This window comes from Sus scrofa, chromosome 4 (genome assembly GCF_000003025.6).
Source record: "Sus scrofa isolate TJ Tabasco breed Duroc chromosome 4, Sscrofa11.1, whole genome shotgun sequence".
Classification (NCBI taxonomy): domain Eukaryota; kingdom Metazoa; phylum Chordata; class Mammalia; order Artiodactyla; family Suidae; genus Sus; species Sus scrofa.
Window position 1 is genome coordinate 108,235,778 of NC_010446.5, and position 26,885 is coordinate 108,262,662.

At 45.1% G+C, this 26,885-nt stretch overlaps 1 long non-coding RNA gene across 1 annotated transcript in view; it reads left to right on the forward strand.

Moving 5' to 3' along the window:
• The window catches only part of LOC102157799, a 51,667-nt gene extending 25,631 nt beyond the window's left edge, over positions 1-26,036 (forward strand). The window contains exons 2-4 of the long non-coding RNA XR_002343504.1: positions 7,446-7,604; positions 10,460-10,595; positions 25,203-26,036. This is a non-coding gene — a long non-coding RNA (uncharacterized LOC102157799). The remainder of the gene's footprint in view (positions 1-7,445; positions 7,605-10,459; positions 10,596-25,202) is intronic.

Genomic DNA, 26,885 nt, shown 5'->3' on the forward strand with positions numbered 1-26,885 from the left:
TTGGGCTAGGTTGGGAGACAGAAAACCTCTGCTTTCTGGGGCCAAGGAGGCATCAGTTGGCAGAAGAGAAGAATCAGTAAGTAGACTGAAGGCAGTTGTAGTCTTAGGAAGGAGCACCAGAGATCAGAGTGGGAGACAAAAGCCGAAGAAGCCCTTGGTCGTGCCCAGGCACCCAGCATTGACTCCTGCCCCACTGGCTGGGGGCGGGGTCGGGGAGTGGCCATGAACCCTCGCACTGCCCTGTGTGTGCTCTGCAGGCTTCTGGCATCCTTGACCCATTTAGTGGCCCGGTGTGCACTCCCAAGTTGCTGATGGGCTTGCAGGCCCCTGGTCCCTGCCTGTGCTTCCTCCTACCCACTCCCTTCCCTTGCCCAGCTACAGCCATGCAGCTGCAGACCTCAGGGTTCCCGGAGCCCCTGGCCTTCTGGCCTGCAGTCTGTGGGGCGCAGGAAGGCTGCATTGTAAGAGGAGTATTTTTAGCTGCCCTAGCCCCCATGCCTATTTTTAGCTTGGCCGTGCTCAGTGGGAGGGTGGCAATTGGCTCTTGACTGGCATGCTGCTCTGCCAGTCCAGCCAAGTTGGCTCGGCTTCAGGGGGGATAATTACAGTAGTAAATTCTGGATTTCTCAGCACAAGCTTCACCAAGGCAGCAGTCAGCACCATTCAGGGAAGTTCATTTTCCCTGCCTGGGATTTGAAACCCTCTGGTACCGTAATGCTCCAAGACTAAGGAATAGAAAAGGAGTCTAGGCTTGCAGGATATATTGAATAGCCAAGAAGGGAGACAGCATGAAATGGAGACCCAGACAGAGAGAGACCCAGGGACCCTAGTAAAGAGAGCAGGAGCTAAATATGGACACCAGCTGACAAAGACTGAAGTTGGGGAAGGTTTAGTGATGAATCTATGGAGACAGAGGCTTGGACCAAAAGAGTAGAGAGTAACAGAAAAAGAGAGAGAAGAGAACAAATACACAGCCAGCCGCAGCTGCCTGGCTTATGGAAGGTTCCCAAGGTGTTGAGGAATGTTCTGGAATCCTTACTGCATTAGCTCTTTAAATGTTTGCACCACAGTACCTGGGTTGTCATTGCTATTTTTTTCTGAGGGGAGAGTGAATGGTTAAGCATCTTGCCTAGGATTACAGCAGTGGTGAAGCAGGGACTCAGAGCCCACCACAATCCAGCATGTTCACTGCATGGAACACAGGATAGAGGACTAGGGGCGAGATAGGCATCAGACTGCTGCAGTCAGCTGAGCCCAAGAGGCTACTACCTTGTCTGTTTCCCTGGGAAGACAGCCCTCTGAAATGGGCACCATTGATCCAGGTGTCAGGACTAAAGTACAGCACTTCCCCCAAAATGTGTGTCACGCTGATCGGGTCTCTGTGCCACTGCGGAGGCTGCCTGACAGGCCTCATATCAGCCACTAGATGATCACAGCTCAGCCGTTTCACTGTTTGGAAATACCAGCTCCCACCATGTCATTAAGCTAATTGAATGGGTAACTTTTCTGAGGACAGAGGTGGGGGCTGAGGGGAGCAGGAGATCGCAGCTTTGGATTCGCTCCTTGTCATTCACATCCTGACCTGACACTGCCCATGGCTCTCCTCTGTGACCACTAGGTCCCCCAGCCCTCGCCGAGGGCACTGGATGATAAATGCTATGCATGGAGAGGAGTTATTGTAGCCAATGTACTTTGCTACAGAAAATCTCAGCCCCTGATGGGAGACCCCCAGTTCATCTTTCTACATTTGTTGAGGCCTTAGCCAACAGAGGCAGCAAGAAAGCTGTTTCCAACAACCGGGGCCTGCCTTGGTAGACAGCAGTCATAAGTCATGCCTTCTGCTCCTGCCTCCTCCCCTTCCACCCCCGCATAGCCATCTGTCTCCATAAATCTCTGGAGCAGGTAGAGATTTATACAGAAGCTGTGGCTACCTCTGTCTGTGTGGCCCCTGATTGCCTCTGACACCTTCAGGAAGAGATCCATGGACTTACATTATCTTCTATTGTGTTTGATCATATTATACTTCTAAATCAGAATATATGAAGAGTCAGGCTAGTGCTTACGGGGCAATGTCAGGAGAGGAGGCAGAGAATGGAGACCAGACCTTCCACCGATCTGGAGGTGGCCTGGGAGAGGGAGTATGTGGGCACCATTTCTGAGGCCTGATGTGCTGGCAAAACAGCAGTGTCATTTATTGCTATTGTGGGACCCTTTGTGGGCTTGCTGTCACCATTGAAAAGGGCAGATGCATTTGAGAACCTCTGCCCTTTGGGACTGATGGGGTACATGGAAAGGCAGGATCTGTGGATGCACTGGAATAGTGAACCTGTTATTGAAGCATTAAACCACTTCGATATAGCTGGTGAATAGTATAAATGGTTGGGACCATAAACCTCTATTTTGCGTTGCCTGGAGTTGGCCACAATGTGGGTCATGAGGTCTGGGACGAGTGGAGAGTAGATATGGGGATTCCCAGCAGCTGCTGAGCAAACAGAGACTGTGGGGCTGTACACAGCCTCCCCCCGACCCCCGCCCCTGCTCCAGGGTGGCCCAGCATTGATGGGGCTTTGCAACAGGCAAGGCTGGTAGCAGCATGGCCGGGGGACAGAGGTCAGGGGTCTGGATCAGGGCCATGTGGGAAGTGTTGACCTCAGGAAACACCTGCACCAAGCTCCCCGCCCTGGGGACCTCCTGACTAGCAATTGAGTAGAAAAATCACAGGAAGAGTTTGATGCAGCCCCTACAGCCCATCACAGTCAGGGCCATCACTTAGCTAGTGACAGCTGCATCAAACAAAAGATCACACCAGCAATTTTTAAAAATCACAAAACGAACAGGATATTATTAGCATGGTTTGATGAGTAGCCTGCAGGACAACTTGCACCACTTGGAAGGTGGTTTTAGTTAGAGAACAACAGGGAATAGATCTAAAATTTTTAAATTTATTGACTTATATTACTATACTGGTGATTAAATATTTTAAGTATTACCCTTGCCCAGATGTGTACACTCCAAGTCCAGGAATAGTTTTAAGGTCAAAACAGCAGACACAAACCCAGTGCCTGGAGGCTGCAGTAATGACCATCAAGCAGGAAGCAGGGCCCCAGAGAAGGGGGTAGAAGCAGGTGGTTACAGTCAGAGAAGACTTCCTGGGAATTTGGAGTCAGGCTTGGAAGGTCAGCAAGAATGTTGTGGGGCAGAATCTTGTGTATGTGGGGCACGAGGGAGCAGGCACCTGGCATAGGGCACCTCCCCCTCTCAGAGGGCAGAGCTCAGAATGTGGGAACTTAGGTCTACCAGAGACTGCACCAGACAGTGACTTCCAATGGCCCTTAGAGACTGGAGAGAGAAAAACTGCCTTTGAATCCTTGAAAGCCTGGGAACAATTAGAGTGGTTACTGTCACCATAAGGAAGGAAATGAGAAGAGGGAGATAGTGAGAGTCTTAATTAATAGTTTCTTGTGGCTTATGCCTGCTTTGATCACATGGCTGATGTGGCCACAGTCTGTTACAAACTTCATTAAGTTTACTGGCCTGCCAGGGGCCTGCCCTTTCTCTCATCCTGTCAAAAATAAATAACTCCGGTGGCTCAGCTGATCCCTTCTAAGCACAGCCTCAGACAGGGGGCTGGTGGTGGACACCTGAGGGGAAGCCAGGGTGCATCCCAACCAGGGGAAACCAGCACGTCAAATGGCTCTCTCCAGTGTGCCATTCAGATGCTTTCGAAGCCAGGCTACCGAGAAGAAAGGAATTCAAAGTGCTTATGCACACCCATGAAGTTCTGGCCTAGAGTTGAAAGTGAACCAGATAATGTGGGCCCAAGACTGTATCCAGACTGGCTAGATGGTAGAGCAAGCAACAGTCGTGACAATCATGGAATCTCTGCCTTGGAAAGCATCGGAAAATCATCTCCTCCAGCTACCCTTTCAAAGAAGAAGCTGGAGTCCCTCCTGCTCAAGAGATTGCTGAGGCTATGCTTGAATTCCTCCAGTGACAGGGAGCTCATTATTCCAGAGGCAGCTCATTCCATCCTCAGAGAGTTCTTACTAACTCCAAAATCTGTTCCCTCTAGGCTTATGGTCCTAGTACTCTCAATTGAGTCAATAAGTTAAAAAAGACACAAACTAGTTTATTGTCACAAACCTCATCATATTTGAAGAGAGAGAGAGTCTGTGGTTCCAGGAGTTTTGTCTTAAATCTGGCTAAGAATCCTCAATTTCTTCACCAATTCTTCACATGATGTCAGTCTTATCTCCTTAAAGATGCCACTTCAAGAGTTGACAACATACTCCAAGTGCGGCTAGACCAGCACCAAGCAGGCCAGGACCATCTCCTCCCTTGTTGTAGACATTAGGCTTCTAATAGTGACCTTGGCCTTGGTGTCAGTCACACTACTCTGTAAATGAGCCTTCTGAGACTTACACATGGGCCAGTGATAATGTACTGTAAGGTGTGCTAGTTTATTAGGGCTGGGAAATGGCTTAATGGCATTGGTAAGGATAGTATTGCATGTCACTGACATGATAGCAGATAAACAAACCCCAGAGAGCTCTGCCACTTTAACTAGGGGATTGTGGCATAGTAAATGGATGATTATTTTTTCAGTGGTTTTAAATTATATTAATTAATTAATCCATTAATTGATTATGTCTAAGAGAATGATTTTAGGAGTGTGCCCGATCTGTGCAAACCAGAATTAACAGGTAACTTATTTGCCATCAGGACAGTCACCCAAATAATAAGCTATTAAATGCTCGTTAACATATAATAATTGGGTAAAGAATAACTAAGCAATTAATTAATGTTTAATGGAATTCATAGTAAATTAGATAGCAAGACTTATTAAATGCCAATTAGCCATACTAGCTACTGACACCTAAGTGATTCAACATACTAATGCTAATTAATTTCTTATTTCTACAAGCTTAATGACTTAACAAAAATGTATTTACATATTTAGAGATTCTTCAAGTCACCAGACGGCCAGCAATAAGAGCGGCTCTCTGCCTGGTGTCTTGGAAAAAGAGATTGAGGAAATTGATTAGTGTTTAATTTGGGGCCTCTTCTTAGCATCCCTTTTTTGTTTTTTAAGCTGTATTTCTCTTGGAGCCTTTTTTTAGAGGGGAAGAGTGTGCTGAGAGTTTATGTGGAGAGGATCCCAGGAGCACTGTAAGGGATGGGAGACTGAGTCAGAGAAGGGAGAGATCCTATAAAAAACATCTTAATGAGTAGGTTTCTGCTGAGAGCAGCCAAACTCATGTCCATGGCACCCACAGAGAGACCCTGTGAAGTTAGAGGTAGCGCTCCCCCCAGGGGACCAGAAAGCTTGCCTTACACTGGCCCCCGCCTTAGGTCCTCTCTGTCTGGTTCTGTCCGTCTGACCCCCCACCCCCCAACAAGTCGTCTGGGTGAGTTTAATGTGACTGTCCTTTGAGGACATCCATTTATTCTGTCACTTAAGTGTTCAGAGCCCAGCTGCCAGGAGGCCAAGACTACCTTGGCTGCAGGAACACTGTGACCAGGGCCCCTCAGGCCGCCAGGGCTCTTTATCTTCATCCTCCAGGGCTGTTCTCACTCATCCCAGACCGGCCTTCTCTGCATCAAACACATGGCCTTGAGCTCCAAGCCACTAGGACAACATGGCTCAGAAGTGCTCTCTGTTCTCAGCCTGAAAACCCAGGGAATGGATCCAGGCCCAGCAACTGACCAACAACTGACCAACCCAGGGCACCAGCACCATTGTGGCCAAGCTCCCAGGAGAAGAGTAGCTGGTTTTGGTTAGTTAATATATTTTTGTAATGGCTGACATTGAAAAAAAAATGCCTTCTGGAATAAGTAAGCATTTAAAAAAATTTTTATCACCGCACCTATGGCATGTGGAGCTCCTGGTCTAGGAATCAAATCTGAGCTGCAGCTGTGACCCACACCACAGCTGTGCAACACTGGATCCTTAACCCACTGCACTGGGCCAAGGATTGAACCTGTGCTGCCCCAGAGAAAATGCTGGATCCCCAGCCTGATACACCACAGTGGGAACTCCTGGAATAAGAAAGCTTTTTAGTGACTAATTAGTTTGGACTCTAAAAATATTGTACTCTATTGGTCCCATCATTCTTAACTCCACTGAATTGTATGGACTAGTTTATTTACTAGTTGTCTCATGACAACCTCATATGATGTAGGTATTATTATTCCCAATAAACAGATAAGGACACTGCAGTTCTGAGACTGAGTAAATTGCCAAGGGTTTTAATCTAATCTGTGAATGGTAGAGCCTGTTTTCAAACCCAGATTTGACTGACCCCAAAGTCCATATTCGTACATTCATTCATTCATTTGACATTACTATGTCATAGGCATAGTGTCATAGGCACTGCACTGTGACCTAGAGATGCAAAAGACCATGACACTGTCCCTGCCTTCAAGGGGCTACAGAAAAGCTCTAACAGTGAGAAAAGTGCTAGGGTAGAGAGAGATGCAGGGTCAGGAAGGACAGTGAAGCCTGTCAAGGGTGGAGGTCACCCAGAGGTGGTGACAGGCAAGTTCAGATCTAAACAATGAGTAGGCCCCCAGCAGGCAAAGGGGTGTGGGGGATGTATTTCAGGCAGAGGGAGCAGCTTGTACCAAAGCATGGATGGGAAAGCAAGCATGTGGTCTGACTGAGAGTGTGCATGGGGAGCTCAGATGTTGAGAGGAGAGAATATGGAGGGAAGCAGGGGGTGGATTATAAAGGGCCTTGCAGGTCTTGGTATGGAACTGGACCCATGTTTGTGTCACCTTTCCCGAAGGGCCTGAAGGTTTTTGACTCAGTTCTGGATTCTGTGGTGAAGGCTGTAGTTGGTTGGAAGAACTGTAGAAGCTGACACAAGGAGTACAAGAATTCTCCCTGAATTTGTAGGCCCTCTTCTTCATGTAGAGAGATGGTCTTTAAGATGTCCATCCATTGCAGATGTCCTGTCTGGCCACACATATCACAGGGAAAGAAGAGAAGACAAAAGCACGCTGTGGAAGAGCAACAACAATTTTGATACAAGTCTCGGTTCTGCTATTTACCCAATGTGACATTGAGCAAATTTCCTAAGCGCTCCTTCTTCTGTAAAATAGAAGACTGGGGCAGAGCTATTATGAGAATTAGATTAAATGTATATAAAGGCCTGACCCCTGGCAATAAATTCAATAGGTTTTAGTACCTTTCTCTACAGCCCTTCCAACATTCAGAAATCACAACGCAGACAGCCCAGCAATTGTCTACATGTGTTAACAGGAAAGATGTATAATTGCATCTTCAAATATTCAAAGACAATAATTATTTGCCTATTAAGTCTGCTCTTCTCCAGGTTAAATGCGACCTGTTCCCCAGTCATTCTTCGTATGATATGCTTCCTAGACCCTTACCATGCTGAACGTCCTCTGAATAATTTCTAATTGGGAATTGTTCCCCTCAGGTGTCTTGGCAGAAACTGAACCCAAGTCTGGATGTAGCCTGAGGAGAAGAGAGCATAGCTAGCCCATCACTGCCCTTGTTCTGGGATCCAGAATCCATTTGGAGTGGCCTCTTACAAGTACCTTTTGAGCAGCTGCATCTACGTGGAGGTACATGTGAGGTTTGTGACTGACTATAACCTTCTCATCCCCCTCATCTTACCCCCCACCCCAGGTCCTGCTCATTTAACCTACAAAACTGCCAGACCTCAAGGGAGGATCTGTCTGGCCATAGCTCAATACCAGGGCACGTGCTGGGCTTTTATGTAACATGGAGTCATGTGGTGTCATGGAAAGTGAGTCAACCATCAAGTTGGCTGCATCTGTGTTCAATGTCAGCTTTGAAATACAGGCAAAATACCCATCGGCAATTTAATTGATATCTTTGCACCTTAACTTTGCAATCTAAAAAATAAACATAGTAGGATTGTTGTAAGAATTAAATAGGTTGTGGATGGAAAAGTTCTGACACATGTAGACTTTCAAGAAATCTTTGCTTTTCTCTGTACCTTGCCTAAGGGTCTAGGACACAAAGGCAAAGCTCAGTTTCTCACCTAGAAGGGAAGTAGACCTAATTTTAATAAAATGTATTATACATGGTGATAGAGGTCAGCACAGGGGGCTGTGGGTTTAACATGTAGCAGGTGCTTAGTAAGCATTGGATGAACAAATACATATTTCTGTCTTCAATCCAGGTATCCCCAATCTTGTACTTATACAATTAATTTTGAAGAAATCTAAAAGTAAGGCTTAGCCTTTTTCTGGTTAAATTTATCCAATTGATTTTAACCCTGTTTCAGCCTGTTAGAATATTTTTAGAGCTGTTGTTCTCTCATATAATGCATTATCTATTATATTTAGCTTTGTGTTACCTAAAAGTCTGGCATCTCATCCAATTTATTTTAGGCATTTTGACCAGGATGGCAAGGAAGAGAGACCTGTGGCAACCTACTAGAGACTTCCCTCCAGGCTATTTCTTTGTGCCTAGCATATCTAGGCACTGAAAAAGCTGCTGGAAAAGCACTCTGTAGAGGCTTATAGAAGTCCCTTTTGGGGGCCCCAGCCTAGTGTATGGCCAAGCAGCCATAACTTCTAAGCAATAACAGCTCTCAGTCAGCATTCTGGTTAGACCATTAAGTCAAAGGGGTTGGACATGCCTCCTCCCATCACCATCAACTTGCAGAGAATTTTGTACTCTGCATCTCTTTAGGATTCATTTGCCACACTGCTGATAGAGGAATGCATAATTAAACTCACTATGATACTTGCCTAAACCCCTTCTAGAGTGGATTGCCTAAACACAAACTCCAAGCTTCTTAAACAGTACAAAAGGCCCTCCATGATTTGCTCCTGCATGATTCTCTGCTATATTTCCTGACATCCATTCTTCATAATTTAAGTTCTGGAAATCCTTAATTGGTCACACTTACTCACCTGATCTCAATGTTTCACTCCCATACTTTTGTTCATGCATCCTTCTGCATAGAATGCTTTCCCTCTGCCTGTTATGTCTGCCTGGTCTATTCTACTGAGTCTTCCAAACCAGGGGACAATTCCTTTGCCTACTGCCTGCATCTGGGACTGGGTTAGAAGGCCCTTTTAGGATCCCCTATACTCGTGAGCATAATCTATTATTGATGCACTTAGTACACTGCTGGTAACCACTAGTCCTCCTAGACTCAAAGTGCCTTGCACAGAAAGACCATGTTTCAGTTATCTGAGAATTTCCAGCTACTATCTTCAGGCCCAGTACGTGGTCAATGTGCAACAAATAAATGTTGAAGGGTGTGTGTGGGTGTTTTCAGAGCATTTCTACTAAGTTCTAATGATTTCCTTGAGAGTTAGAGAAGATTTTTAGGTGGAAACAGAGGCCTAGAGAAGTTGAGTGACTTAGCCAATCTCTTCCAGCTGGGATTAGAGTCTAACTCTACGTCCTGACCCATAATGTCCACCTATGGCAGTACTGCCTTCTTGCTTCTGTAATACCCAGAACTGCATGTATTTTTGGCCTTGGTTTACCTGGGGATGCTCAGGCACTCTTTTGGAGAGAGGAGGTGAATTTACTGGGATATAAATGACAAGCCGCTGAGTTTATCTCTCTTAATCAGAGTTGAACTCTGCTTTTACCCTAATGGAGACATCCTGCCTTATCCTAGTGGAATGTGTCTTATTGCTAAGATTTAAGACACTTTGGCAGCTCGCACAGGAAGGACCACCAAGAAATGGATCTTTCGGTGACTGAAATCGCAAGGTATAGGTAACTGTCGTCTCTAGTTTCCTGCAGAGAAATTCTAGGTAGTCTTGAGGAGCTGGCTGCATGCTAGGCCTAAACGTTGGAGAACATGCTGGGGGACTGACAAGGGGGAAGAGAAGCATGAGCTGGGAGGAGAGAACCCTGGTATATGGCCTTTGGGAGTCGAAGTCAAAGGTTACACCCATCCCCCCAAAACATTTATGGAAAGATGGGCTACGGATGAAACCTCACCCCCTTTTAATCTAGGCTGCACCACAGATCTCTTAAGGATGCTGAGCATAAATAAACTGCCCTCTGTGGAGCGACAGTGCCCACACTTTCTCACGCAGATAGAATATTTATGAGGTGGCCCCTCGCATCTTCAAGGCAGGCTTTGAACTCAAGTTTCTTCCCATGGCAGAGCTTTTGATTACAGTCTGGGGCTGCTTCCAGCTTTGTCACTGGAGGCAGCTTTAGTCCTTCTTGTCCCTGGTCCTGATGTCAACCAGGAACGGGAGGCTGCCCTGGGGGCAGCTGGCCATTGCCTTCATGTAGAAAGCAGAGTTCAGGGCCCTTGGACTCCCAGACAAGAGAGTTCAAATGCTCAGCCCTGTATATATGGGGGGTGCCAGGCAGAAGGGAAGTCTGCTGTGACAATGAGGCAGCAAGAGCATATGGGGCAGAGCCTGTGTCGATCATTCAAAGTCCAGGGAATTACAGGGGACATTACGCTTGTAATTTCAGGCTGGCAGAGGCACCTCAGGGACTGGCTCTAAGATGAAGACAGATTGTTGGAGAACAGCGTCCCCGCTCCGTGTCTCCGCCCGCCCCCCACACCCACAGACCTCAGTGGTTGCCCAGTTCCCTGGTCTCCTGAGAGGTGAGTCACCTTCATGTCATAATTCAAGTGCTAATCTCCACATCTCGTATGCTGAATTTCTCCCAGCAGGGGACATTTCTGGGACTTACAAGTCGTGCTGGCAAGTGCACAGGGAGGCAGCTGGAGTGGGTGGGTTCACCCGTGTTCAGCCTTCAGCTTTATTCCTCACCCTCTTGGCTGACTGTGCCCACCTTATCCTTGTTCCTTACTTTTCAGCTAAGCCTCTGGTGATTGCCTCACTTTTGCCCCCTCCTCTCCCCCCACCACCCCCCTCTCCCCAAAAAGCCCCTTGGAAATGAACGAAGATTTCTTGGTCAGGACTGGGAGAGCTCCAAACCCATCCAGCCTCCTTGGAAATGCCACCACCTCTGGGGGTGGCATTTCTACTTGACGGGGTTCTTAGACTGGGCTTTGGACCCCCCAGTGTGTCTCCTGTTTACCAAAGGCACAGGACTGGGGTTTTCCCTGCTCTCCTCTCCCAAGTTCTGTCTTTGCACATGGCCCATGAGGCCCAGGAAGCAGTGTGATTTTATGATTAAGGAAAGAAACTTCCATTGTGTTTGATTTATTCATTCCCTCTCCCTATTATTTACTCCTTACTGCTTCAGTCAGCTTCAGTTTCCCTGACAGGTGTGGCCAACAGCCTCTTATGGGCTTAGATTCTTCAGATCACAGGTTGGATATGAAATGTCCTCGTGACTTGGAAGGAGAGGAAAAAGATGGAAGATGAAGTTGTGACTTGACATGATTAAACACTCCCCGAGGGCAGGACAAATGGGCGATTGGCCCTAATGTTTTTTAAAGGCTACTCCCAACCTGCCTATGGGCAGATAACCATCACACAACCTACAGGCAAAATGTGCAGCACCTTCTATGTTGAGAACGCATATGGAGATGGAAAGATGCTAAGGAGAGGGATGGGAAAGAGGCAGAGTGAGAAACTGGTTTCCAGGATCAGAATTGGCTTGTCCGTAAATGCCTTCAGGAGGAATGAAGAGGGAACTTTGGAGGCAGGGAGCAATGAGGATCTGAGCCCCTGGGGTCTCATTCATGGTCTTACCTAATATTTTCTGGCTGAGTGCTCTACACATGCTGTCCACAGGTTGTCTCCCATAAGCCTCACAAGCACTATCAAGAAAGGTATCATTGGGAGTTCCTCTCGTGGCACAGTGGAAATGAATCTGACTAGGAACCATGAGGTTGCGGGTTCAATACCTGGCCTTGATCAGTGGGTTAAGGAACCGGCGTTGCCGTGAGCTTCGGCGCAGGTCGCAGATGCGGCTCAGATCCTCCATTGCTGTGGCTGTGGCTGTGGCCAGCAGGTGTTGCTCTGATTCGACCCCTAGCCCGGGAATCTCCATATGCTGAGGTTGCAACTCTAAAAAGCAAAAAAAAAAAAAAAGGCGTCATCATGCTCACCTCCTGATGGCTTGTAAGGAGGTGATTTTGAGAAATATCAAGCCCCTCACCTTTGTGTAGACTTCATTTTACCACGTACTGAGTGTCTATTTTTTCATACTCATGACAACTCTGTGAAATAGTCAGGGAGGGAATGTCCATTTTATAGATTTAACTCTGCATTTCTGGAATCCCACTGTCTTGGATGCAGAAGAATATTTCCTCTTCTAGGAGTCTGCGGTTTAGGTGATGTTTTCCAAAGGGCAGGTAGGTAAATCCTGCAACAAAGATTCATGGAGCACAATGTCCAAAACCACAGAGCACTGCCAGAACCTCACATCCCCAAGAAAGGTTTGGAAAATTGAAGTTAATGTACTAAAACCAAGAGCATGGGAATTGGCCTCTCACGTTTCTCTAGGCAGTCTCAACTGCAGTCTCATTCAATATTTCCTACAGCCCTCTGACATAATGTGCGGACTCGGAAAGATAAAAGGGTGTCACCAAAAGACACAGAGCTACTAGGGCTGGGGGAAGACACGAAAGCAGATCTTTTCCGTTTTGGTGTAATTATTTTTCTACCTTGACATGCTGTTTCCTGAATAGTCAGAGGCCCTTATACTTACCAAGGCCCAATGTCATGAGTATATGACTTTTGTCCCAACATGGCCAGTTACTGTGCTTGTCCCTTTATTCCTTCTTCCTTATCCACTGCTACCACCTCCCAGAGGTCCAGGGTCCTGGTGATGCCCCATTTTGCCTTGAGCCCTTTCTAATAGAGCTGCCTCTGCAGGCACCCCTCTCAGGTGGGCTACTGGGCCCTGGCTCAGCTCTCTGAGAACACACAGATGTCGACGCTGTGATCCAGAGCCTGACCCACTGGCAGCCACAATCAATACCAAAGTCTGAGCTTGGGTCCTTTTTTTTTTGGTGTTTTTCTCTTTTTAGGACTGCACCTGCAGCACATGGAGGTTTCCAGGCTAGGGGTCCAATCGGAGCTGTAGCTGCTGGCCTATGCCACAGCCACAGTCACAGCAACGCCAGATCCAAGCCACATCTCTGACCTACACCACATGAGCTTGGGTCTTAAAGAGGCATGTGCTTCTGCCAACCCTGCCTCCCTCCACTGTAATTAAGCCTGGGGACTGGAGCTTTCAGGGCCGTACAGATGCACATCATCTGTGGTCAGAGATTGCTAAAGGATTTGATTGCTTTGTATTTGTTCTTGCTTATCAACACTGGGTTTTAAGACTCCAGATGTCTTTGGGGCTCAACCCTTGATTGCAAGTGGGAGCAAAGTAAAAATGAGACCAACTGCTTGGGAAGGAGGACAGGAGGCAATTAAAGATTAAGATGAGTAAATGGGAAAGACTGACGTCTTACCCTCTTGCCAGGACTAAATTAAACATCTGCCTTGCCTGAAGACTCTTGTAGTATCCTAGAGAAGAGTGAGGGGGTGGGAGAGAGGATGTTTTGTTATCAGTAGTGCTCTTCTAATGCTTTTCAGCTAATTCTCAGGCTTTTAAGGAAGGCAGCCATGGTATCTGTGATAATCCTGTTCTTGCTTTCCAGTATTTATTACTTTTACCAACTTTGGTAAATTATTTAACCTTTCAGTGACTTGTTTTCTTATCTGTAGAATGGGTATAATTAATAAAGCTGCCACCGTAAATGGTATCTATAACCAAAGGGTTTTTGTGTGAATTAAGCAAAATCGGAAAAGTGCTTGAAGTGGAGCTGGAACATAGTAAACATATAGTAAAATTTGTTATATTTATTATTACTTGTACGTCATGTCTTATTAGGTAGGGCTTTCAAAAATGGCGGTGATAACAGGAATCATTAGGTTGTTTCTGAAACTTAACGGGGCCATATCTAAGACGTTATAATCAAGTATGATGTTGACTATGAGTATGGGGCCAAAAGGAAAGAAAAGCTTCCTGAATCATCTTAGCGTGTATCTTCTATCCTCTGGAGCACGTATGACTAATCAAGGCCTTCTGTGCACTAGCTGCCTCTCGCTCACACAGTCTAATCAGCATGATGTCATCAATGCAATGGATCAGCGTGATGTTCTGTGGCCTGACTGGATGTTCCAGATCTCCTTAGACTGTATGATGACAGAAGGCAGCAGAGTAAAATAGGCTGGAGCAAAACTGAAAATTAATATGGTCTGTTCCGTGGAAGTGTGAGCTCTTTCTGATTCTGTTTCTTGGTTGGGGCAGAACAGAATGTCTTTGGCGTATACATTTGTTTGTATTACTTTTTAGATTCCACATGCAAGCAATATCATCCAGTATTTGTCAGATTCGCAGATATAGAAAACAAACTCCTGGTTACCAGTGGGGAAAGGGAAGGGGTGGGAATAAAATAAGGATGGGGGTTAAGAGATACAAGCTACAATGTATAAAATAAGTAAGCAACAAGGATGTGAAGTACAGCACAGGGAATTATAGCCATAATCTTGTAATACATTTAAATGAAATATAATCTATAAAAATATTGAATCACTATGTTGTATATCTGAAGCTAATATAATGTTATAAATCAACTATCTTTTTTTTTTTTTTTTTTTTTTTTTGTCTTTTTGCCATTTCTTCGACTGCTCCCGCGGCATATGGAGGTTCCCAGGCTAGGGGTCGAATCGGAGCTGTAGCCGCTGGCCTACGCCAGAGCCACAGCAACGCAGGATCCAAGCTGCGTCTGCAACCTACACCACAGCTCACGGCAACACCGGATCGTTAACCCACTGAGCAAGGGCAGGGACCGAACCTGCAACCTCATGGTTCCTAGTCGGATTCGTTAACCACTGCACCACGACGGGAACTCCAACTATCCTTCTTTTAAAAAAAGAATGCATTTGCCAAATCAGTTACAGCATACTCTATGCCTGAGACCTCATTGCTCTGCTCTAGCAAAGACGTTTGTCACAGCAGCTGGGGCTGGGCTGCCACTCAGTTGAGCCTGTGGGAGCCCAGTCATTCTCTAGAATGCATCCAGTTTCTTCTGGGGTTGGACTGGGGAGTTAAATAGAGATATGAAAGGGACTACCACCCTTGCATCCATTCGTCTTTGTCATTTCTCTAAGGATGCCATCTTAATTTTTCTTTACTATGTTGGCCAAGGGTGGGGGGACAAGTTTCAGACACTTTACCTTGGTCATCTCCTGATCTTAGCCCTTACCTCACACACCAAGGATGCACTGAGAGTTTATCCAACTGTCAGTCGCATTAATCCCAGTGACACTTTCAGTGATCAGAGAAATGACCACCAGGTGGGCCCACAGACCCAGTGGACCACGAGAAATTCTGATCAGATCGTACTTATTATCTGGGCCTTCTGTGCTCCCACTCTTACAGGAGGCCTAATGAAGGTACAGATCTTCCTCAGTTTAGGACGGGGCCATACCCCAATGAACCCACGTTAAGTTGAAAATATTGTCCATTGAAAATAATACATCTAACCTACCAAACATAAGAGCTTGGCTTGGCCTACCTTAAACATGCTCAGAACACTTACATTAGCCTACATTGGGGCCAAATTATCTAACACAAAGCCTATTTTATAATAGAGTATTGAATATCTCATTTATAGACATATTTTGTTTTATCGTGCTTCACTTTATTGCACTTGGCAGATACTGCATTTTTTACAGATTGGAGATACGTGGCAATCCTGCGTTGGGCAAGTATCAGTGCCATTTTTCCAACAGCCTTGCTCACTTCGTATCTCTACATCACATTTTGGTAATTCCTGCAATATTCCAAAATTTTTGTCTTTTTATGGCTGCACTTAATGGCATATAGAAGTTCCCAGGTAAGGGAGTGAATCAGAGCTGCAGCTAAGGCCTACGCCACAGTATGGCAATGCCAGATCCAGGCTGCATCTGCGACCTATACCACAGCTTGTGACAACACCAGCTACTTAACCCACTGAGTGAGGCCAGGGATTGAACCCACATCCTCATGTTAGTCCTTAACTTGCTGAGCCAGAATGGGAACTCCAAACTTTTAGATTATTATTGTATTTGTTACGGTAATGTATGATCAGTGATCTTTGATGGTAACACTCTTGATAAAAGATTATGACTTGCTGAAGTCGCAAATGATGGTTAGCATTTTTTAGCGATAAGTTATTTCTATTATTTTTTTTACACATAAGGCTATTGCATGCACACTTAGTAGACTAAAGCATAGTGTAAACATAACTTTTGTATGCACCGGGAAACCAAAAAACTTCTGTGCTTCTGTGACTTGCTTTATCGTGATACTTGCTTTACCACCATGGCCTAGAACCAAAACCTGTACTATCTCTGAGGTATGCCTGTAATACATTGAATACTGTCCTGAAAACAAAAAACAGAATGATTGTATGGCTATGGAATGGTCACAGCTGTATTTGTTGCTGAGCCTTGTGACTGTGTGGCTGACTAGGGGCTGCAGCTCGAGAGAATAGTGCACCACGTATCACAAGCCTGGGAAAAGAACAAGATTCAAAATTTGAAGTATGATTTCTGCTGAATGCATATTGCTTTTGCACTACTGTAAAGTCAAACAATTTTCAGTTGAACCACTGTAAGTCAGGGACCATCTGGGTGTCATTGTTAACTTGGACCTAGTGTCCAGTGGCCCTCAAAATGTCTGGGTATTTACCTCTTTCTGGGGTGTTGCACATACTCAAATCAATGTTTATGGGCCCCTTTGACGGAAGGACTGAGGGAGTATTTCTGGCATAAACATGCCCTGCTGTTGCAGCCCTTCATCCTGGGGTCCTGTCCCCATCATCAGAGAATTTCCAAGTCTGAAAACTGGCTCCGCAACAGTTCACGACATCGAGCAGCTGCCCTCCTCCTCCTGATGGTACAGTCTTCCCCTCTGACTGCATATATTAAATGGAGCCCTTGTTGGCTCCCATCTACGTTGCCCTAAGAACACCATGTTCGGTTATGTCTCCATAACTCTCTACAGGTCAGGATCCCTTGGCCTTCACCCTGACTTTGCCAGTCATTATAGTAATTGCAATTTTCTGGCTTCCAGTAGTTAAACACTCTCACCTCATTCTATGGCTGGAGAGAAGGTATTCAGGGGACATCACCCTTACTGCTAATCAACCAAGCTCTGGGACTGCCTCTTCTACCATTTGGCCTGGCCCGCAGAGGAGAGCCACAACTGAACTTTATCATGGTGCAGGCACCCCTCTTGTCAGTAACTCCTGATGGCCTGAGCCCTTCCAAGTCCTGTAATCCTTAAGTGGGTCTTCTGGCCTCACTTCCCTAAGCCTTTTATCTCTGCCTCCATCTGCCACAGCAATTTATGCATTTTGACTTTGCTCTGTGTGGGCCTTCACGTTTATCTAAGCTTCGAAGAGTCACCCTAGTGGATCGTTTGTCCTATCCCCTGGAGTCCTTACCAGGGTGTTAGATTTCATTTCCTGAGAGAAGACCTCCAAGCCAGGGAACCCTTGTTTATCCAGTCTATGTCCCCTTGAGCGTGCATCCTAGAAATTCAATCCTGTGGTTGCTTCCTTGGCTCCTGCCTGAACATGTTGGCTAATTCTCATAGCTCCTTTGGAGTGCAGTCTCTTTCTTCCCTTCTCAGGCCCAGCGTTTCCGTGGCTGATCATGCCAATGTTTACCACTAAATATTAGAATGGCAGCCGGGAGGAAGCAGGGACAGCTCTTGAAATGCAGCCCTATTGCCTTGTGTGTGAGAGGCCTCTACAGTATCTTCCCATGTGGGCAACGTCCCAGCTCTTAATAGAAAGGTGTCCACCTAAATGCCTCACCCCATTTTTTAGGGTCCCAGGTTTTCCCAGGAAGGGCTCTAACCTTAGCATAACAGAACTGCCTTAGCTGAGCCATTAAAACGTCTTTGAAATGGCTTGACCCTAATTATGAGATCCTGAGCTGGATCCATTCTCCCACTGCAGGACAGAAAAGCCTTTCCCAAGGAAACCCCTGGTTCTCAAACTGAGTTTTTAACTGTTATTCCTCAGGTATGCAGTGTGCTTCTGTAGGACAGCAATGCAACTTTGTAATAACCAGCCAATCCCACTGACCTTGTTTGCCTTGCTCCTCTGAACCAGGATGTTCCCCTACGCTGGATGTTTTCCCAAGTCAGCACTGTGAAATTTTTAGCAATGGAGACCTTACCTTGTGCCAGGAATTGTCCACAGCCTCACATACCACCCAACAGGGTCCTTCCTTCCCTCTGGGCAGTGAGAGAGCCAGTCTCAAAGCTTCATCCCACCCCGTTTTCTTGGATCTCTTCTGGCATCAACTCTGCCATTTGGATGCCAACGTGTGTTAGATGTGCAATAGAGTAATCAGAGGTATGCTCATGAAAGACAAAGTGAAGGGAGATCAGAATAGGCAGGAAATGCCTTCAAACCATGTGCAGATGTGACCCTGTGGGAGGAAAGGAGGAAGGAAGAGAGATGGCCTAGGAAGGACCTGAGGCTGTGGTGCAGCTCCGAGAAGGTCTCAGCCCACGCATGGAGCCGTTTGGGGCAGATTGCTCCTAGAGGAGTCAGGCGCTGGGCAGAGATGGCCAGGCCCTGGGGTTCCCACTGTGCTCAGCGATGGGCTGGTCACTGCCCAGGGAGAACACGACCTTGGCTCAAACAAAGCAGGATCCTAAAGATGCTGTGGCTGGAGGCTGTCGCCAGCTCTCAGAGATGCACCTCAACTGCCACAGCTATGACCTAACAAAATCCCCAAGTCGAATACTTGTAAATATGTGAGTATATATATGTATGAAGACCTAGAAATAAATACACCAAGTACTTAACAGAAATTACCTCTCAGGAAGGGAGTAAGAGCAGAAGAACTGAAGGAAGAACTTGCCCATTTTATTACATATATTTAATTTTCATAACAGTAATTTGTGTGGCTAAAAATCAATTTAAATATGAACTTAACCTCTGCGGCCTCTTAAATCCTTCTTCTAAATTCAGCTTTGACTTGTATTAACTTTCCTCCTTTGGAGTTCCCATCGTGGCTCATTGTTAACGCATCCAACTAGGAACCATGAAGTTGTGGGTTCGATCCCTGGCCTCGCTCAGTGGGTTAAGGATCAGGCGTTGCCATGAGCTGTGGTGTAGGTTGCAGATGCGGCTCAGATCCAGCGTTGCTGTGGCTGTGTCCTAGGCCGGCGGCTACAGCTCTGATTAGACCCCTAGCCTGGGAACCTCCATATGCTGCGGGTGCAGCCCTAGAAAAGGCAAAAAGACAAAAACAAGACAAAACAAAAACATTCCACCTTTGCTTTTTTTATTTTGCATTTACCTGATGTATGTTTACCCACTCTTTTACTTTTCATCCTTCTGAGCTATTTTGTTTTAGGTGTTTCTCTTGAGTTTAAAAATTTTAAACTTAAATCGAGGGGTTTTTTTTTTTTCTGCACTTTGAAAGGAATTTTTAAATCTATTTTCTTGTGATAACATCTTTGGGTTTACTGCTATCATTTTGTTTTATGCTACAGCAGTTGGATTCCTCTTTGTACACAACAGAAACCTAATCTATCTAACGCAGCAGAAAAAGTACATACTGTGGGCTGACTGGGAAGATAGAGAACTGGGCTTAGAAAGCAAGCAGGAACTATGGAAGGCAAGACAGAGCTGAGATGATGAGATCATGCCCTGGGAACGAGGCAGAACATTGCAGCTGCGTCTCTCTTACAGCTGCCCCTGGACAGCACTGCTTCTGGCTGCCTCTGCTGCTGAACTCTTAACTTCATAGCTGCCACCCCCAAATCTTACCTGCACTTTGCGCCACTCCTCAACTTTCAAAGGCAGGGGTTGGAGCATCTGACTGGCTGAGCTGGAGATTTAAGTCTGGCCAGATGCCAGGGAAAGGGTGCTCTGACCCCTTCAGCTTTGTTCACGGGAGCCAGAACCTGGCCAGATGCTGAGAAGCCAGAAAAAAACAAACCTCCTCTGTGTCTGTATCAGTTGTTCATGACTTCTTTTCCTATCTTTTGGTATTTGTACTTTGTTTCTATTTGTTTTTTAAAAAATCAGCTCCGGAGTTCCCGTCGTGGCGCAGTGGTTAACGAATCCGACTAGGAACCATGAGGTTGCGGGTTCGGTCCCTGCCCTTGCTCAGTGGGTTAAGGATCCAGCGTTGCCGTGAGCTGTGGTGTAGATTGCGGACATGGCTCGGATCCCGCGTTGCTGTGGCTCTGGCATAGGCCGGTGGCTACAGCTCCAATTAGACCCCTAGCCTGGGAATCTCCATATGCCACAGAAGCGGCCCAAGAAATAGCAAAAAAAAAAAAAAAAAAGATAAAAAATCAGCTCCACTGTTTGAAAGCATGAGTACCACACTGAATACTTGTAAATTTCCAAAAAAAATGTACATTTTATTTTTTATGCTTTTTGTGCTTTGTGTCTCACTGAATGTTTTAAGTCAACAGTGAGATATTATCTTTGGGTTTCTCCTCTTTAAGACTAAAACTCTAACATTCTCTTCTCGTTCCCCTTCCCAAGTCATCGCAACATGCCTGCCCATGGTCTTCCTTTGTCCTCACTCGCTTTCACCTCTTTGCCCTTTGCCTCTAAATTCTGGGAGGGTTTCTTAAATTTGTCCTTCAAGTTCTTGATTCCACTTTCCACAAAAAACAAACAAACAAACAAAAAAAACCCCATCATCTTAACTGCTTCCAAAATAGGCTCTAATTCTCTATTACATTTTTACCTTCCTTCAGATTCTCCTATATATTATTCATCTCCCTTATAATCATATTATTTTATTTTTATTTCCTGGTGTACTGAGGTTTGTTCATGTTTCTTAGAGGCATTGTATCCTTGCATTCTATTAAAAATGTCAGGTCATTTCTGGAAATTTTCTTCCGGATCCTGCAGTATACCGTTTCCAGAGGTGTAGAGGCAGAGTGACTAAATGTTTGGTTGTGGCACAAATTATCTGGATGCAGCAGTGGTAGGTTTCAATTTTCTGGTCTTATTGAGAAGATCATGTCTTATATGACTACATATTAAATGGAATCATTAGTCACCCGTTTTCTTTTACAGGTGGTTTGATGGACATTTGATACTTTCATCACATTTCTCACAGAAAAAGTTTTGACCTGCTCTCCCTTTGTCTTCCCCACTCCCGACTTGGGCCTGAGAATTCTGAATGCGTTCACCAGCATGCCTCTTGCTGAGTCTTCTGGATGGCATTCATCGTCCCTTCTCCTTTACCCTCCTCGTCAGCTGTATTCTTTCACTCACCTTCAGCAAATCAAGGTCTCCCAGGCTTGGTGTTTTCCCACAGGCAGGGTGTGTGGGCCCTCTCGGCCTCCTTTCTGTGCACTGGGGCAAGCCAGGGGACAGATCCATATACTGGATTTCCAGTTTGAGTCTCAGTGACACAGCTTCTCCCACTCCTATTTCTGGTTCTGACGTGCTATACTAGGAGACATACCAGATCGCACTTCCTTAAAAGTTTAGGTTAGACCTCCTCCACTTCTTGGCCATCAAAGTGATTTTTAATGCCTATTTCCAGAGTTCCTGTTGTGGCTCAATGGTTAAAAACCCAACATAGTGTCCATGAGGATGCAGGTTTGATCCCTGGCCTTGTTCAGTGCGTTAAGGATCTGCCATTGCTGTGACATAGGTTGCAGACCACGGTGTAGATCACAGATGTGGCTTGGATCCAGCGTGGCTGTGGCGTAGGCCTCAGGTGCAGCTCCAATTCAACCCCTAGCCCAGGAACGTCCATATGCTACAGGTGTGGCCATAAAAAGAGAAAAAAGAAGTCTATTTCCATAAACTCATCCATACGAGTAATTATTTGCTTCCTGTTTGGTTTGTTTCGCTAGACTGGCAGCTCTGCAAGGGTAGGGCCCTTGTCTATTTTGTTAACTGCCATCTCCCCAATACATAGCACAGAGGCAGGCAATATATAAAAATATATATATATATAATAAGTATTTATTGAATGAATGACTCAATGGAAAATTGCAATTGGCAGTATGTGCAGCTGCCAAGATTTGCCCTGTTGTTGCTTCTAGCTATAACTCTTTTTTTTTTTATGTGCACTAATAGTATCAGTTAAAAACCAGAGAATGACAAATATATCATGTTTTCCAAACTCTTGAGGCTTCTCCATTTTGTGCATGTATCAGGGTAGACTATATTCTATAGCAGAGAACTCCAAAAGCAGCATAAAGATCGTTTTTAAGTCAGATCTCAGTTCAATTTGCACTGGTGTTGAAAGTGGGGCAGGGGCTACTTCTCCTACTCACAGAAGGACCTGGAGCCCTTCTATCTTGTGTCTCCATCCCCCTCTACACGTTTGAGACCCTCTTCATTCAATCAGAGGAGAAAGAGAACATGAAGGATTGTGCTCAAGAGGTTTTGATGGGCCAGTCCTAGGAATGGCCCACATCATTCTGAATGTATCCCATTGACCCGAACTCAGGCTTGTGGCTACATCCAACTGCAAAGAAGCCCGTAAAACATAATCTATCTGTGAACCAGGAAAAAAGGCTCTGCCACCATGAGGTAAAATCTCCGTGCGATGTGAGGTTAAACCCGGGAAAGGTTTTATATCCCAGTTCTGCTCGCCTCTCAAAAAACAAAAATTCCCTCTAGATTCTGTCATTAAGTCATCCATTAATCTTTGTTTCAACATTGTGAATTTTTATCTTTGTCTCTGTTTCCATGGATATTTTAGTGAGGAAGTTGATAAAAGCTTCACTGGGGAATGTTAGGTGCAATTTTAAACTGAAAATTCTCTTTGAATCCTCTCTGGTAGATGTTTTATTTTATGTTATTTTGTTTTGGACCTAAATGAAAAAATGTACATTCATTTCCACTAAGGTTCATTTTGTTAGAGTCAGACCATCATTTCAGCCTGTCAAGACTTCTTTGTACCTTTATACTATCCCTGGGGATCGTGTTAGAGTTTCTTCAGAAGGTGGCAACCCGTATAACCCAGATCATTCTTTTGGGGGCAGATGAAGATGAATGAGCGAGGTAGAGAGGGCTGGTCTCTCTTTTATGGCTTGGTAGCTGGTTGTCCAGAGTATTTGTAGCAGCTCCTCTGTCCTAAAACTCAGCTGCCCGCTGCCCACTGCCCTCCCCTTGCGGTTCCTGTGTTTGCTTGGTGACATTGTTAAAGGGCTGCGGAGGGAAGGAACCCCAGGTAGGGAAAGAGGCATGAAAATATCAGTCACTGTGCCACTAAGAGTGAGCCAGTGCCCCTTCTCCCTCTTCTTTTTACCCCTGACTACACTAAGGTTAAGTTTCCAGGGTTATTTATTTATCTCTGCTTAGATGGGAAAGACTTTGTCCTTGCTCTGAAGGCTCTGGTTGGACAAGTACATTTATTTATTTATTTATTTGGCCACAGCTTGCAGTGATTTGATGCGGGACCCCAGTTCCCAGACGAGGGATTGAACCCGGGCCACAGTGATGAAAGTGCTCAGTCCTAACCACTAGGCACCAGGGACCTCCCCATAAGTACATTTAAACTGGGAAGCCAATGTTAGGTGTAGTGGTTAATTTATGCGTCAACTTTGTTAGGCCATGGACCTCAGGTATTTGGTCAAATACCAGTTTAGGTGTTTCTGTAAAGGTATTTTTTTTTGGATGATATTAACATTGAGTAAAGCAGATTATTCTCCATAATGTGGGTAAATCTCATCCAATCAGTTGACAGTCTTAAAACAAAAAAGATTGACCTTCCTCAAGGAAGAGGGCATTCTGTCAGCAGATTGCCCTGAGTCTCTAGCCTGTTGGTCTGCCTGCAGATTTTGGAGTTGTCAGCCTTGGTAATCACTGGATTACAAAGGAATGACCCAGTTCCTCAAAATCTCATTCTCTCTCCCCCTCTCTCCCTCTCTCTCTCTCAACTTGCTTCCAACCCCATTCCCTGTTGGTTGTTTCTTTGGGAGTCCTAACCAATACCTGAGGCAATCACCATCACCTCTCCTCCAGAGATAGAGTACCATCTCTGGACACCCTTATTGCCCTTTCCCTCACTTGTTTTTTTCTTAGATCCTGCACGATCTATCCTTCTCCTCATCTTTGTCATTACCATGACCATTTATGAAATACCTTTGATGTGCCAGATATCGCAAGGTGCTTCTATGTATATTATACAACTTATTCCTCACACTAATCCCATGAGGTAGAAATTATTATCCTTACTTTACACATGAGAAGGAGGAAAAATGATTTGCCCAAGGTCATGTAGCTACTAAGTAAAAAAATAATTTTCAAACTGAAGATGTCTAACTCCAACCCCCCACCTTGAATAATCAATCACAGTGCTGTGATACTTACTAGAAACCCTATTTTATAGGTATTACATGAATTAAAATTTAACATGCAGCGAACTTCAGAAGCCAAGAGTTTATTAGGACAAGGGTTTAGAGAACACCCCAGACACAGAGAAATTAACGCAGCCAAGGTTAAACAGCAGTCTGTGGTGTTGGTCAGATCCTGCTCTGTTGCATTTACTACCTGTATGAACTTGGGTAAGTTTCTTAACCTCCATGTTCTCAGTTCCATCTTTGGTGAAACTACTTACCCAAGTATTTTGTTGAACATTAATTGAGATAAAATTTGCAAAGTATGTATTTTTAGCAATTTGCTAATTATAGCCTCTTGATAAACAAAAACAATCAAGTATTTAAAAAAGAAAAAAGAACAATTGAAGGAGGAAAATGTAAAAGCCGTACATGGAAAAAGCTCAATGGCCAGGAGCACAATGTCCATGAGAGCTCTGCTTCTGCTTTTGAGGTTCAGGGTCAGGGACTCACTCAATTACTTGCTACCAGGAGATTTTTCAGCAGTGCCCAGGTGAGCACCAAGGCAGGAAAGAGAAGGCAACAGCCAGCTGAGGTTGTTCTGAGCTTTCAAGTGGTAGCATTCTTGATATTATTTTGTTGTCACTTTGTCCTGGGCTCTGGCTCTAAACTCACATTCTAGATGGCCCTCTCCTTGCCCCCATGCTTTATAGCTCTGATCCTCAATAGAAGAAAGGAAGGAAAACAGCATTTCCTCTGTTGCAGCAAATCTTTAGGAAGACCTACAAGAAGGACAGTCAGGGAGAGAGATAAATGACCTCTAAACGACCTGGTTGCCCTTCTTTTGGTCTGCGGAAGGAAGATAATGTGTTCTGGCACTATCAAAAGCCCTTACTGAAGGATTCTAAACACTTAACTTCATTAAAATCTCTCCACCAATTCTATTCTATCCTAGGGCTGCTAATGAAGGGGAAGAGCCATTTACAAACCTGAGCCGATGCAAACTACTCTGGCTCCCACTGGAGAAGCCATAAGTGGCTTGTGTCAGCTGGGTGGCCTTACAGAAAACCCAATCTCATAATCGAAGTCTGTAATTCAGTCTCAATTACCATGGTGTCCTACCGCACCAGCCAGCTGCAAAGTTTGTCCTGCGTTTGGTGAATTACCCATCTCCCTCCAAAGAGCCACAATAAAGGAATTTGACACCATTTACCATATGTTGCCTCTTTTTTTTTTTCCCTTTTGCTGAGAAATGATTTCTAAATTGCACCCACTCATTTGTCCTGCAACCTTGAGGACCCAGCCAGATCCCAAAGAGGGAAGCAGTGGCAAAAATTCTCATGCTGAGAGATGAAGAACTTTGCACCCAAGCAAGTGTCCCAGTGACCAGAATGGAGTTGGGTGGGTATATTCATCTCACTCCCTGACTAATGAGCAGTCTGTTAGGTGTCTGGAGACTTTGAACTTCGGCTGATTTTCTTGGGTTGGTGGTTCTTTGAAAAGGACAGGATCATAATTTTGGCTTCAGTAGGCAATGAGACAGATGTTAAATGTGGTTTTTGTTCGATATTTTCTCAGAGGGGTTGGGCAGCACCATGTTATGCACTAGGATCTTAGGAAAACCTTGCGTATTCCTCTTCCCTCTCAACCTGACTCATTTCTCCAAAGGGTCAGGAGTATATCAGACCTGAAGCTAGATACAAAAACAAAAACAAAAAAACCCACAGGATGTATCAAGTTTAGCTTACTAGATCTTAAGGGAGAAAGCATGCACTCAGGACTCAGAGGTGCAGAGTGAGATCTAGACCCACTAGTCTAAAACTGTGAGACCTCAGACCAGATATCTAAACTCTCGTAACCTTAGTTTCTTTATCTGGAAAATGGGGAAAACTATATTTGCCTCACAGAGTGGTAAGGAAAAAAATGAGATGCACTTTGTGAAATGAACTTTGTAAATGCTAACATGCTTTACAAATATAAGTTATTTTTGGTTAAAATGAAATATTAGACCAAAGCTTTACTTGCTACATTCTTCTTACTTCTCCTGATCTCAGCTGTTTCAAGCAAATCTCTTGGTCCAAAGTCAAATGTCAGAAAAGGTCCCCGTTGTGCTCTGTGACTTGCAAAACAAATTCTTCCAATAAAAGAGGCCCATTCTTTTTTTGTCTCTAGGATCAAACATGGTGAGCAGTGATAACTCCAATTAATAGGTGAATGAAGCTTTTGCAGTTTAAAAATCAGTCCTACCTGTGCTTGAAACAATACCGGGGCAATGTTTTTGTATGAGTGCATGCCCATTTTATAAACAAAGATAGTGGACTCAGAATCATGCAACATTTAAATGGCAAATCCAGGACCTGAGTGCAAGTCCTCTTATCACAAATCCCAGTCTTTCTGGTACCGTCTTCCACACTACACTGACTCCTTGTGATCATACTTAGCTTGTGGGTCAAAGGGGCCTCAGGTGACAGTACAGAAGGATCAGCACTACTGTGTTAGAAAAGTCTGCCACCCTGCAAAAGAATCAGTTTCAGGGCCCAGCAGTTTAAGTTTTACCCACCCAAGAATCGCATTAAAAGGTGAGCACAGATTCTGCTCTCGGGGAACACACATATAATACACAAGACTAAGTTCTAGT